At 39.3% G+C, this 14,758-nt stretch overlaps 1 protein-coding gene across 3 annotated transcripts in view; it reads right to left on the bottom strand.

Annotated features, from left to right (window-relative positions):
• Positions 1–14,758, bottom strand: part of LOC133544091 (guanine nucleotide-binding protein G(s) subunit alpha) — a 120,623-nt gene that overhangs the window by 2,553 nt on the left and 103,312 nt on the right. The window lies entirely within an intron of this gene.

The following is a 14,758-nucleotide window of genomic DNA, read 5'->3' as shown; positions in this document are numbered from 1 at the left end:
TTTGAATAACAAATTCGACAAACAATATACTTCCTTAGCAGCATTAAATATTGTTCTGGCTTCATAAGCACCATGTTTTTATTTGTGTGTTTGAATATGTTTATCTTCTTCCATTTTATTTGAAAAAATTTGTTTTTTAATAAATACAAATTGGGTGATCACTTTGTTTGTACTTCCGGTTTATGTGACATCACGCGAGTGCACTTCCTGTTGAGGACAGGTCCGTCTGATTCAATTTGCCACTTTGAAGTACAATATAACTCCATCAATTTGTGTGGCGGGGCTCTCCCTTAGAGATAGGGTGAGAAGCTCTGCCATCCGGGAGGAACTCAAAGTAAAGCCGCTGCTCCTCCACATCGAGAGGAGCCAGATGAGGTGGTTCGGGCATCTGGTCAGGATGCCACCCGAACGCCTCCCTAGGGAGGTGTTTAGGGCACGTCCAACCGGTAGGAGGCCACGGGGAAGACCCAGGACACGTTGGGAAGACTATGTCTCCCGGCTGGCCTGGGAACGCCTCGGGATCCCCCGGGAAGAGCTACACGAAGTGGCTGGGGAGAGGGAAGTCTGGGCTTCCCTGCTTAGGCTGCTGGCCCCGCGACCCGACCTCGGATAAGCGGAAGAAGATGGATGGATGGATGGATAGTTACACGAAGACATACCGTATTTTTCGGATTATAAATCCCTCCAGGATATACGTCGCACCGGCCGAAAATGCAAAATAAAGAAGGAATAAACATATATAGGTCGCACTAGACTCCCGTCCAAAGGCAAAACCTAGCAACTCACTTCTAGCTGATTTTGAGAAAACAAAGGAAAACCAATCTATCTTGATGCTGTCTTACAAAGATCTACAAAGTCATCAAACGTATAGATGTTTTCTTGAGATTTCATTTTTTTGCCGATTGAGCCATGGATTGAATCTGCTCTCATGAACGTGTGTGTGCCCTTTTCTCCAGATATTTTATCACAATCTTGGGTGGGCCCCATTCTGCGTTTGCACATTGGGCGAGAGCCGTGTACAGCGTCCAGTTTTCATTTGGACCTCCACAGTTATCTGCCCAAAAGAGTATGCAAGGGGAAGAAAAATCAAGAACGATACATTTAAAGAAGGTGCTTGCAACGTCCTGGGCCAATCTTCCAAATATCCCCTCGTGCCATAATATCACATAATCAGGTTGACCGTCGGCCCCCATTCGTGCAAATGTCTCATTAAAGACAGTAAGGCCCCCATTCGTGCAAATGTCTCATTAAAGACAATAAGGCCCCCATTCGTGCAAATGTCTCATTAAAGACAATAAGGCCCCCATTTGCACAAATGTCTCATTAAAGACAGTAAGGCCCCCATTCGTGCAAATGTCTCATTAAAGACAGTAAGGCCCCCATTCCTGCAAATGTCTCATTAAAGACAATAAGGCCCCCATTTGTGCAAATGTCTCATTAAAGACAATAAGGCCCCCATTTGTGCAAATGTCTCATTAAAGACAATAAGGCCCCCATTTGTGCAAATGTCTCATTAAAGACAATAAGGCCCCCATTTGTGCAAATGTCTCATTAAAGACAATAAGGCCCCCATTTGTGCAAAGGTCTCATTAAAGACAATAAGGCCCCCATTCGTGCAAAGGTCTCATTAAAGACAATAAGCCCCCCATTTGTGCAAAGGTCTCATTAAAGACAATAAGGCCCCCATTTGTGCAAATGTCTCATTAAAGACAATAAGGCCCCCATTCGTGCAAATGTCTCATTAAAGACAATAAGGCCCCCATTCGTGCAAAGGTCTCATTAAAGACAATAAGGCCCCCATTCGTGCAAAGGTCTCATTAAAGACAATAAGGCCCCCATTCGTGCAAAGGTCTCATTAAAGACAATAAGGCCCCCATTTGTGCAAAGCTCTCATTAAAGACAAAAAGGCCCCCATTTGTGCAAATGTCTAATTAAAGACAATAAGGCCCCCATTCGTGCAAATGTCTCATTAAAGACAGTAAGGCCCCCATTTGTGCAAATGTCTCATTAAAGACAATAAGGCCCCCATTCGTGCAAATGTCTCATTAAAGACAATAAGGCCCCCATTCGTGCAAAGGTCTCATTAAAGACAATAAGGCCCCCATTTGTGCAAATGTCTCATTAAAGACAAAAAGGCCCCCATTTGTGCAAATGTCTCATTAAAGACAATAAGGCCCCCATTTGTGCAAATGTCTCATTAAAGACAGTAAGGCCCCCATTCGTGCAAATGTCTCATTAAAGACAATAAGGCCCCCATTTGTGCAAATGTTTCATTAAAGAAAATAAGGCCCCCATTCGTGCAAATTTCTCATTAAAGACAATAAGGCCCCCATTTGTGCAAATGTCTCATTAAAGACAGTAAGGCCCCCATTCGTGCAAAGGTCTCATTAAAGACAATAAGGCCCCAATTTGTGCAAATGTCTCATTAAAGACAATAAGGCCCCCATTTGTGCAAATGTCTCATTAAAGACAGTAAGGCCCCCATTCGTGCAAAGGTCTCATTAAAGACAATAAGGCCCCCATTTGTGCAAATGTCTCATTAAAGACAATAAGGCCCCCATTTGTGCAAAGGTCTCATTAAAGACAATAAGGCCCCCATTCGTGCAAAGGTCTCATTAAAGACAATAAGGCCCCCATTTGTGCAAATGTCTCATTAAAGACAATAAGGCCCCCATTTGTGCAAAGGTCTCATTAAAGACAATAAGGCCCCCATTCGTGCAAATGTCTCATTAAAGACAATAAGGCCCCCATTTGTGCAAATGTCTCATTAAAGACAGTAAGGCCCCCATTCGTGCAAAGGTCTCATTAAAGACAATAAGGCCCCCATTTGTGCAAATGTCTCATTAAAGACAATAAGGCCCCCATTTGTGCAAAGGTCTCATTAAAGACAATAAGGCCCCCATTCGTGCAAAGGTCTCATTAAAGACAATAAGGCCCCCATTTGTGCAAATGTCTCATTAAAGACAATAAGGCCCCCAGGTGGGGATTGAACCAGGGACTCTCGGGTTGCGCACGGCCACTCTTCCACTGCGCCATGCCGTCCCAATGCACTTCTGCCATGACCCTCCCCGGCCGAATTCTTATTGGTTGACGTGTGTGTGACGTTTGCTAACATTTTCTTTGTCTCTTCCGCGAATGAAATAAATAATTTTATTTGATATTTTACGGTAATGTGTTAATAATTTTACACATAAGTCGCTCCGCAATATATGTCGTAGCCCCGGCCAAACTATGAAAACAACTGCGACTTATAATCAAAAAAATACGGTAATTTTGTAGTACTTTATTGTTTCTTTTGTTAATATCAGAGTCCGTTTTACAAAAAGGTCATCCCTAGAAGCGTGAATTTAATGGACTTGGACCCACAGTTAAAATATACATCATCATATATTATACAAAATACAGTACCATACAATTTCTACCAAAATCTAACCACCAAATACCCTATTACAATTTCACACCAACCTCCAATCAGCCTGATTTAAGCCTAAGGTTTATATGTTGAATACATCTTCTTTTTGATTAACACACAGTTTCATAGCATTTGACAAGGTAGTAAACTTTAAGTAGGTTAGATATAATTACTGAATACGAATTAAAATGAAGAGTAAGATTACTAATTCAGTGTTAATATTTAAGTAGGCCTTGGGGCCCTCTGTAGTGGAAAAGTTGTGCCTTAAGGTCCAAAAGGTTAAGAACCCCTGATTTACTGTATACTATATTTTGGTCTTATTATACAGTATTTACCTTCTTTTTTACACTTTTATGGCAGTTAGGAATGTTACAACATAGTCTGTACAGTTGATGAAAGTTTTTACAATGGTGGGAGTTTGACAAATAAATTCAAATTATTTCCTATATACTTCTTTTTTTTTTATTATTTTTAATCTTGAAAATCGGTCAAGAAAAACCTGACTTCTGATCAATAATATGTGGTTTTGCCATTGTGTCATAACATTATTTCCCATTTGCTTTTGATGCTTCGATGAAACATGACCCAAAAAAATTAAATATGTACTGTATAGAGAGACATACGTAATAACTTGATTAAAAAACAATTACCAATTGTCAACTTTTTTCTCATACAATTGGGAACAATTCCTGATATTTTTTGTGTTTTTGTAATATTGCAATATTTTCTCATAAAATTATTTTCTAATGTAAAATTATTACTTTTTTTAGGTAAAATGATTACATGTCGATGCAAAATGGTGACATTCGTCATATAAAATTCTGAGTATCATCACAATATTGACAATTTTTTTGTTGTTCTTGTGAAACAGTGACATTTTTGGAGTAAAATTATGACTTTTGTCATAATTTTGCAGAGTTAAATTCCGATTATTATTGTAATATTTCCCAAACTTTAAAAATATTCTTATAAAATTGTGACTTGTCGAGTAAAATTACGACTCTTTTCATAAAATTGCCAAAACGTTAAGCTTTTCTTGTAAAATTGCGACTGGTATTGAGTAAAATTCCAACTTTTATCATAATATTGCACACATGTTCAATTTTTCTTTTAAAATGTTGACTTGTGTTGAGCAAAATTACGATTTTTATTATAATACTGAAAAAAATTCAAAGTTTTTCTTGTGAAATTATGACCTTTTTCTTGTGAGATTCCAATTAATTTTTCACAACAAGTTTTTTTTTGTTTTAAAGTATCACTTTCCTGGAAGAAAGCTCTTCATTAAACAATCAAAGCCTTACAGCAGTGGTTCTTAACCTGGGTTCGATCGAACCCTCGGGGCTCGGTGAGTCGGCCTCAGGGGTTCGGCGGAGCCTCAGCCATCGTGAAAATAAAAACTTCTCCCCATCGACGATTTAGACAATGTTCCCAATAATTTTCCATACGTCAGACGTGCACATGCACTGTGGCCACACCAGCAGCACACCTGTCCCAAACCTGACTAAATAACAAGGGGAATGTTTTATTATTATAATGAAATGACAGCAGTCATTTCCATGAGGTGGGGTTCCTGCTTTGGAAATAATTTGTAGCCCTTTCAGATATCGCATTTAGTTGCCACTAAAACATTCACATGTTGCACAATGAGATGTAAACATGGGATCATGTGTACATTCCTGTAACTTTCTGTTTGTAATATATATCTTTAGTTGTATTTCTTTAATATAACAACATCATTTCATGATTAATATTTACAGTGTTTCCCACAGGTCAGGCATCTATTTGCGGTGGTGTGGTCGGGCGGCGGGGCGATGACCGAGAAGAACGCGGAGTTGGAATATAATTACAACACTTTATGTACATATTTATATACATATTTATATAATATTTACATATTTATATAATATGTAACTACAAGTTCCATTCACAGACAGAGTCCCATTGCTTTTATGAGCAGTCAAGCGAGTCAAAAGCCGAAAAAAATATATATTTTTAAATTTTTTTAAATTTGTGGTGGCCGTAATTCTTTCGTAGTGGGCCGCCACAAATAAATGAATTTGTGGGAAACCCTGATTAATAAATTAAGATTAAATTTAGCAAAAAAACCATTTTATTTTTCACTATAGAAGGGTTCGGTGAATGCGCATATGAAACTGGTGAGAACCACTGCCTTATAGCAGTGGTTCTCAAATGGGGGTACTTGAAGGTATGCCAAGGGGTACGTGAGATTTTTTTTTTTTTAAATATTCTAAAAATAGCAACCATTCAAAAATCCTTTATAAATTAATTTATTGAATAATGCTTCGGGCTTCACGGTGGAAGAGGGGTTAGTGCGTCTGCCTCACAATACGAAGTTCCTGCAGTCCTGGGTTCAAATCCAGGCTCGGGATCTTTCTGTGTGGAGTTTGCATGTTCTCCCCGTGAATGCGTGGGTTCCCTCCCGAGTACTCCGGCTTCCTCCCACTTCCAAAGACATGCACCTGGGGATAGGTTGATTGACAACTCTAAATTGGCCCTAGTGTTTAAATGTGAGTGTGAATGTTGTCTGTCTATCTGTGTTGGTCCTGCGATGAGGAAGCGACTTGTCCAGGGTGTACCCCGCCTTCCGCCCGATTGTAGCTGAGATAGGCGCCAGCGCCCACCGCGACCCCAAAAAAAGAGAATAAGCGGTAGAAAATGGATGGATGGAATAATGCTTCAACAAAATATGAATGTAAGTTCATAAAGTGTGAAAAGAAATGCAACAATGCAATATTCAGTGTTGACAGCTAGATTTTTTGTGTGGGCATGTTCCATAAATATTGATGTTAAAGATTTATTTTTTTGTGAAGAAATGTTTACAATGAAGTTGATTAATCCAGATGGATCTCTATTACAATCCCCAAAGAGGGCACTTTAAGTTGATGATTACTTCTATGTGTAGAAATCTTTATTTATAATTGAATCACTTGTTTATTTTTCAACAAGTTTTTAGTTATTTTTATATCTTTTTTTCCAAATAGAAAAACAAAAAGAAAAACCACGACAAATGAGCAATATTTTGCACTGTTATACAATTTAATAAATCAGAAACTGATGACATAGTGCTGTATTTTACTTCTTTGTCCCTTTTTTTTCAACCAAAAATGCTTTGCTCTGATTAGGGGGTACTGGAATTGAGAAAATGTTCACAGGGGGTACATCACTGAAAAAAGGTTGAGAACCACTGCCTTATGGGCTGTTTGGGTGCAGCTGGAGATGGAGAAGAGTAAGCCAACACTGCCATCAAGTGTTGAAGCACAGGTTTTAAAATTCAAACGCAGGCCTGACACAACATCTTTCTTGAAGTGCACAAAAACATTAACACGTTATTTGTTGTTTTATACATGGAGGTTTGATAGTAAATAATGATTATTATAACTATTTCGGTTCATTGTTTGATAAATGTGTACATGAGGTTTTGAATATTTTCCCACGTTTGGACAGGGTGAAGTGTACATGAGATCTGTCTAATGTGCAGAGGTGGGTAGTAACTAGGGGAGTGGGAAAAAATCGATTCGAATACGAATCAAATTGAATATGTTGTTCGATTCGGAATCGATTGTGATTTTTTAAAAATTGATTTTTTTTGTGTGTGATTTTTTACATTTTTTTTTATCAATCCAACAAACCACAACACAGCAATTCCATAACAATGCAATCCAATTCCAAAACCAAACCTGACCCAGCAACACTCAGAACTGCAATAAACAGAGCAATTGAGAGAAGACACAAACACGACACAGAACAAACCAAAAGTGGTGAAACAAAAATGAATATTATCAACAACAGTATCAATATTAGTTATAATTTCAGCATAGCAGTGATTAAAAATCCCTTATTATCATTAGACATTTATAAAAATTCAAAAAAGAACAATAGTATCACTGTGGCTTACACTTGCATCACATCTCATAAGCTTGTCAACACAGTGTCCAAAATTTTCACAAAAATAAAATAAGTCATAATTTTGGTTTGTTTTATAGTTAAAATAAATGTACATTATTGCAATCAGTTGATAAAACATTGTCCTTTATAATTATAAAAGCTTTTTTTTTTTTTTAAATCTACTACTCTGCTAGCATATCAGCAGGCTGGGGTAGATCCTGCTGAAATCCCATGTATTGAATGAATACAGAATCGTTTTGAATTGGAAAAATATCGTTTTTGAATCGAGAATCGAATCGAAACAATCGATATATTATCGAATCGTGAGCCCAAGAATCGATATTGAATCGAATCGTGGGACACCCAAAGATTCGCAGCCTTAGTAGTAACGCACTACATTTACTCCGTTACATCTATTTGAGTAACTTTTGGGATAAATTGTACTTTTAAGAGTAGTTTTAATGCAACATACTTTTACTTGAGTATTTTTATAGAGAAGAAACGTTACTTTTACTCTGCTCCATTTATCCAAATTCAGATCTGTTAATACACGCTCTATCGCAGGGGTCGGGAACCATTTTGGCTGAGAGAGCCATGAAGGCCAAATATTTCAAAATGTATTTCCATAAGAGCCATAGAACATTTTTCAACACTGAATACAACTAAATTTGTGCATTTTTAAGTATGACCAACATTTGTAGAGTATAATAAGTCTCTTATTTTTTTTTTAACAACATTGTTATTCTAAAAGTTAACCAATAATAAATATAATACTTCTTACCATTAATGCGACATCGTGAACAGGTGCGGTAGAAAACAGATGGTTGGATTAAAATGCATGAGAAGTTTTATGATTTGAACGTTATTTTTGAAACTGTGATTACCAGCGGAATTATTCATTACTTATCGTGTTAAGCAATGTCAGCTAAAATTTATTTGAGAGCCAGGTGCAGTCATCTGGCTCTAGAGCCATAGGTTCCCTACCCCTGGTTTAAGCATTAGACACCTTTTTACCTGCACCCTGCCTCCTGCTGTTTCCCACATCTACAGAGCAATTAGCTACCGACTGCCACCTACTGATATGGAAGAGTATTACACGGTTACTCGGCATAGCTCGGTTAGGAGAGTGGCCGTGCTAGCAACCTGAGAGTTCCAGGTTCGATTCCCGCTTCAGCCATTCTAGTCACTGCCGTTGTGTCCTTGGGCAAGACACTTTACACACCTTCCCCCAGTGCCACCCACACTGGTTTAAATGTAACTTAGATATTGGGTGTCACTTTGTAAAGCGCTTTGAGTCACTAGAGAAAAGCGCTATATAAATGTAATTATCTGACAGCCATATGTAGTCATCAAAAGAGCCACTTCTGGCTCTAGAGCCATAGGTTCCCTACCCCTGATTCATCGCATGCCTTCGTTTCACCAATCAAATGTGGTCACTGGTGACGTTTGACTACGTTTCACCAATCAAATGTGGTCACTGGTGACGTTTGACTACGTTTCACCAATCAAATGTGGTCACTGGTGACGTTTGACTCCGTTTCACCAATCAAATGCGGTCACTGGTGACGTTTCACCAATCAAACAGAGCCAGGCGGTCACATGATTAACTGCCCAAAAAGTTTCCGCGGCAAACAACAAGAACAATGGCAGAGACAACAACGAACGCAAACACCCCATCGATGTTCACGCTTCAGACAGCCAAAAAAACAGTTATGTAAGGCGTTGTCATATGTGTCTCCCCAAACAAGTGGACATTTCAGCTTACATGATGAACTCGACGTCAAATTTGAGGAAGCACGTCGCGGTAAGTAACGTTAGTAGATGTTTTGGCTGTCACCACGAGCTAATATTAGTTTCCTTGCTATGAATCACTGTCAAATGTACGTAGTTTGGGTATAATTTATTAACGTACTGCAGCCTCATACACAGACAGACGCGACACACACTCACGCACGCATGTATACGAACACCAATCAGAAGTGCACATGTGTTCCCAGGTGCAGCCCACACCTATCAGAGTTAATGATTTGAGTAAAGGCTAACTTGTTATTTTCCTTTGTAAATCTCTGCCTACTGAGCCTATGGTGCTGTTATGTTATTGTGGCTCAATTTGCCTTAATTGTTTTTCCATCCATCTATTTTCTACCGTTTATTCCCTTTGGGGTGGCGGGGGGCGCTGGTGCCTAGCTACAATCGGGCGAAAGGCGGGTCACACCCTGGACAAGTCGCCACATCATCGCAGGGCCAACACAGATAGACAGACAACATTCACACTCACATTCACACACTAGGGCCAATTTAGTGTTGCCAATCAACCTATCCCCAGGTGCATGTCTTTGGAAGCGGGAGGAAGCCGGAGTACCCGGAGGGAACCCACGCATTCACGGGGAGGACATGCAAACTCCACACAGAAAGATCCCGATCCGGGGATTGAACCCTGACTACTCAGGACCTTTGTATTGTGAGGCAGGCGCACTAACCCCTCTGCCACCGTGAAGCCCCTTAATTGTTTTCATTTTAATGTATTATTACCTAATATATTATAATCTAATATTATATCTTTAATAAAGTATTTCTGATTTCTGATTCTGATATATTATTGTTTTAGTTGCTTAAGAGATATTCCTGGCTCTGAATTTGTTTATTGCTATTCTTATGTTTTTGTGCATTATTTGTTGCCGTCATCATTAAAGGAACAGGTTACTCATCAGTTACTCAGTACTTGAGTAGTTTTTTCACAACATACTTTTTAGTTTTACTCAAGTAAATATTTGGGTGACTAATCCTTACTTTTACTTGAGTAATACAGCTCTAAAGCATGGGTGTCAAACTCTGGCCCGCGGGCCAAATTTGGCCTGCCGTGTAATGTCACTTGGCCCTTGAGGCAATATCAAATTAACACTAGAACTGGCCCGCCGCTGTAACACCGCATTTACTGCTAACAGTCCTACTTGCCAACCCTCTCGATTTTCCCGGGAGACTCCTGAAGAAAAGAGTGAGGGAAGAGTGGATCGTGAGATCGACAGGCGGATCGGTGCTGCGTCTTCAGTAATGCGGACGTTGTACCGATCCGTTGTGGTGAAGAAGGAGCTGAGCCGGAAGGCAAAGCTCTCAATTTACCGGTCGATCTACGTTCCCATCCTCACCTATGGTCATGAGCTTTGGGTCATGACCGAAAGGATAAGATCACGGGTACAAGCGGCCGAAATGAGTTTCCTCCGCCGTGTGGCGGGGCTCTCCCTTAGAGATAGGGTGAGAAGTTTTGCCATCCGGGAGGAACTCAAAGTAAAGCCGCTGCTCCTTCACATCGAGAGGAGCCAGATGAGGTGGTTCGGGCATCTAGTCAGGATGCCACCCGAACGCCTCCCTAGGGAGGTGTTTAGGGCACGTCCAACCGGTAGGAGGCCACGGGGAAGACCCAGGACACGTTGGGAAGACTATGTCTCCCGGCTGGCCTGGGAACGCCTCGGGATCCCCCGGGAAGAGCTAGACGAAGTGGCTGGGGAGAGGGAAGTCTGGGTTTCCCTGCTTAGGCTGTTGCCCCCGCGACCTGACCTCGGATAAGCGGAAGATGATGGATGGATGGATGGATGGATGGATGGACTCCCGAAGTTCAGTGCCCCTCCCGATATTCATCCTGGACAACAATATTTGGGGTGGGCTTTAAAGGCACTGCCTTTTCTCGTTCTCTACAACCTGTCTCCACGTCCACTTTTCCTCTATACAAACAGCGTGCCGGCCCAGTCACATAATATATGCGGCTTATACACACACACACAAGTGAATGCAAGGCATACTTGGTCAACAGCCATACAGGTCACACTGAGGGTGGCCGTATAAGTAACTTTAACACTGTTACAAATATGCGCCACACTGTGAACCCACACCAAACAAGAATGACACATTTCGGGAGAACGCCTTGCAGCACTAACTCTTCCGGGACGCTACAATATACAAACCCTGCTATCACCAAACCCAGTCCACCTCAACCCCACCGCCGACAAGAGGCATTCGATTTTTATTCAAATTTTATTTGATATGCCATTGATCTTTTTTAATTATTATTATTATTATTTTAAACTCGATTTTGGATGTCACTATAAAGTTATATAAGCCTTGCTTGTTCAATAATTCAATGCAAAACTTGTTTGGGTCCCTATTAAAAGGTTAATTTGTTCAACCTCGGCCCGCCGCTTTGTTCGGTTATACATTTTGGCCCACTCTGTATTTGAGTTTGACACCCCTGCTCTAAAGTAACAGTACTCCTACTTGAGTACAATTTCTGGCTACTCTGGGGACGGCGTGGCGCAGTTGGGAGAGTGGCCGTGCGCAACCCGAGGGTCCCTGGTTTAATCCCCACCTAGTACAAACCTCGTCGCGTCCGTTGTGTCCTTGAGCAAGACACTTCACCCTTGCTCCTGATGGGTGCTTGTTAGCGCCTTGCATGGCAGCTCCCTCTATCAGTGTGCGGATGTGTGTGTGAATGGCTGAATGTGGAAGTCGTGTCAAAGCGCTTTGAGTACCTTGAAAGTAGAAAAGCGCTATACAAGTACAACCCACTTACCATTACCATTTACTCTACACACCTCTGCTCATGTGCAGTACATTATGTTCAAGGACATGACATGAATACACCCTGTGCGTTTCTATCCTTACAAAAACACACTCATTGTATCTCTTTTAGGTTCCAGAAGAAGAAGTACCGTCCTAGAAAGAAAGTGATGAAGGCTGTGTGTGTGTGTCTGTGTTCTTGTACTTCTACCCCTTCTTGAGATATCAACAAGGAAAAGTAGCTTCCATATCAGGACCGGTGAACAAGTTAGGACATAAATCATGGTCCCAATACGGAAAACCATTCCATCTCATAGAGAATGTCTCATTGGCACCCATGGTAGTGAAATCTATGAAAATTAGGGTGGTCCTAAAAAGGAGGGATTTTTCAAATTGACTGTGTCGGTTTTAAAAATGCTCCCCCTCTGGTCAACATATGAAATAACAAGTGTGTAAAAAAAAAAAAAAAAATTGAAGTGCTCCCCCTCTGGTCAACATGTATAATAACGAGGGTGTGCAAGAAATACAAATGCGCCCCCTTTGGCAAAAATGTATTAAAAAAATAAAATACATATGTACTGTAATAACTTGAAGTAAACAATAAAGATTAAAAAACAATGAACAAAAAAAGAAGGAAAAAAAGCAGTCTTTTTCTCACAATGTGTCGACTTTTTTCTTGTAAAACAGGGAACAATTTCTTCTATTCTTTCTGTTTCTGTAATATTGCAATATTTTTTCGTAAAATTATTACTTTTTTATGTAAAATTATTACTTTTCAATGAAAAAAAGTGACATTTGTCATATAAAATTCTGACTTATCACAATATTGCCAATTTTTTTGTTGTTATTGTAAAATAGTGACATTTTATCAGTAAAATGATTACTTCTGTCATAATTTTGCCAAGTAAAATTCCGATTATTATTATAATATTGACAATAATTTAAAGTTTTTTTTTTATAAAAGTGTGACTTTTTCGAGTAAAATTATGACTCTTTTCCTAAAATTGCCAACATTTTAAGCTTTTCTTGTAACATTGTAACTGTTATTGACTAAAATTCCAACTTTTATCATAATATTGCACAAATATTAGATTTTTCTTGTAAAATTTTGACTTGCGTTGAGTAAAATTGCGACTTTTATTACTATATTGATGCGGAGGCATGCTTTGCCTGCGAGCCTGCCGCGGAACGGGGTGTGGCAGGACCGGCCTCAAAGACAACGACGGGTGAGTAGATGGCCCAGGTGGGCCTTGTTATGTAATCACTTGTCGCCTTTATTCGCAACAGCCGGGATGAGACACGGAGTTGGAGTTGGAGTGGGAGCCAGAGACACAGAGAGAGACAGACGGACTCAGAAAAATACATTTTGCTGGAAAGCAAAAGCCTTGCACGATTTATGTAAATAAAACAGTGTTGTACCCTGAAATCCGGGATCTTCTGGCAGTGTGTGGTTGTCCGGACAACCCACTAGAGGGCAACCTCTACAACTGCCAAAATTCTAAGATTTTCTTTTGAAATTGTGACATTTTTCATTTGGAAATTCCAACTCATTTTTCACAACAAGCTTTTTTATATTTGCATAGTATGTATATATATTGTTAATGTTGTAAATACACATCTTTATACATCTAAAAAGGGTGGTTCTAAAGAGGTAGGCATTTTTCGGAGGTCTCAAGAAGGTAACAAATTCAATATAGTGTGTGTGTGTGTGTGTTCGGCACACACATCAAGTTAGCATTTAGTTTCGTTCTGGGGCTGGACCATTATGGCAAAAATAATAATCACGATTATTTAATTGATATAGTAATTCCGATTTATAACAACATTAATCATTCATTTAAAAACATTAGTATTTATCGTACCAACAAAAGTCATCTTTAAATATAGTTTAAAACAGATATAAGTTAATAACAAATAAACCAGAACAAGTAAAATAAAAATTAATTTCATTAAATTAATAAAATGAATAACAAATACACCACAACAAGTAAAATAATGATACATTCGAATAACAATAGCAATATAAAAAAAATGAAAAAAATCTGTTTTTCCATTTTAATTCCAGTGTGTGCTTTTAGAGTCAAATAAAATGTGGTAAAATGTTTTGTAATTAAATACATGCTTTCGACAATTTTGACCAACCTTTAGGTCAAAGCAAAATAATTGTGTAAAAGTATCAATAAATGATATAGGTAAATTATCCTTTGTTAGGTACTCTTTTGAAACCTTTAATTTGTTAGCGCAGTCAGACCGGATGTGGTGAACCGCGCTATTATTGTTAAGGGGGGGAAGAGTGCTATACTGCTGTTCTCAGCTTGATGGTTAAAGAAAGGACATGCAGCTGTGTAAAAAAAAATAAAAAATTAAAAAATTAAAAATTCAAAAAGACAGGAACTCTCAATTTGCTGCTGCAGGATGCTGTCCTTGATTTCCCATCAATGAAGTCGTTTCCAACAACACAAGCAGATGAGATATGTTGTAGGTGTTTGGATTGTTCTTGCTAGGTTTAGCTTCATAGTATAGTCGCTGTTTAAAGTGACCAGATTGAGATTGTTGAGTTTCGTAAGTGTTTCGGGGAGGAATGAGCGGTCCGGGACAAATTATTTTCCCCAAAAAATGTTCTGTCTCCTCACAATGACAGCATTTCACTCACATTTATGACAATTTCCCTTATATTATTTTTCATTTATCAGCGCATTATGTTTTATTGGCCAGTTATGTGACTGCGTCCATGGTTACGCCAGCGCAGAAATCATATGCCTTACTTTTTTGGGACCGAACCAGGAGCCCGCAAGTTGCTGGCACGACTGCTGTACCACCTAAGCCACGCCTTCCCCAATAAATGCACAGTATATATACATATATATACTTACACACACATATTTAATT

Source organism: Nerophis ophidion, linkage group LG02 (genome assembly GCF_033978795.1).
Source record: "Nerophis ophidion isolate RoL-2023_Sa linkage group LG02, RoL_Noph_v1.0, whole genome shotgun sequence".
NCBI classification, from domain to species: Eukaryota; Metazoa; Chordata; class Actinopteri; order Syngnathiformes; family Syngnathidae; genus Nerophis; species Nerophis ophidion.
The sequence above is the reverse complement of the archived record's forward strand: the minus strand, read 5'-3'. Positions and strand labels throughout refer to the sequence as shown.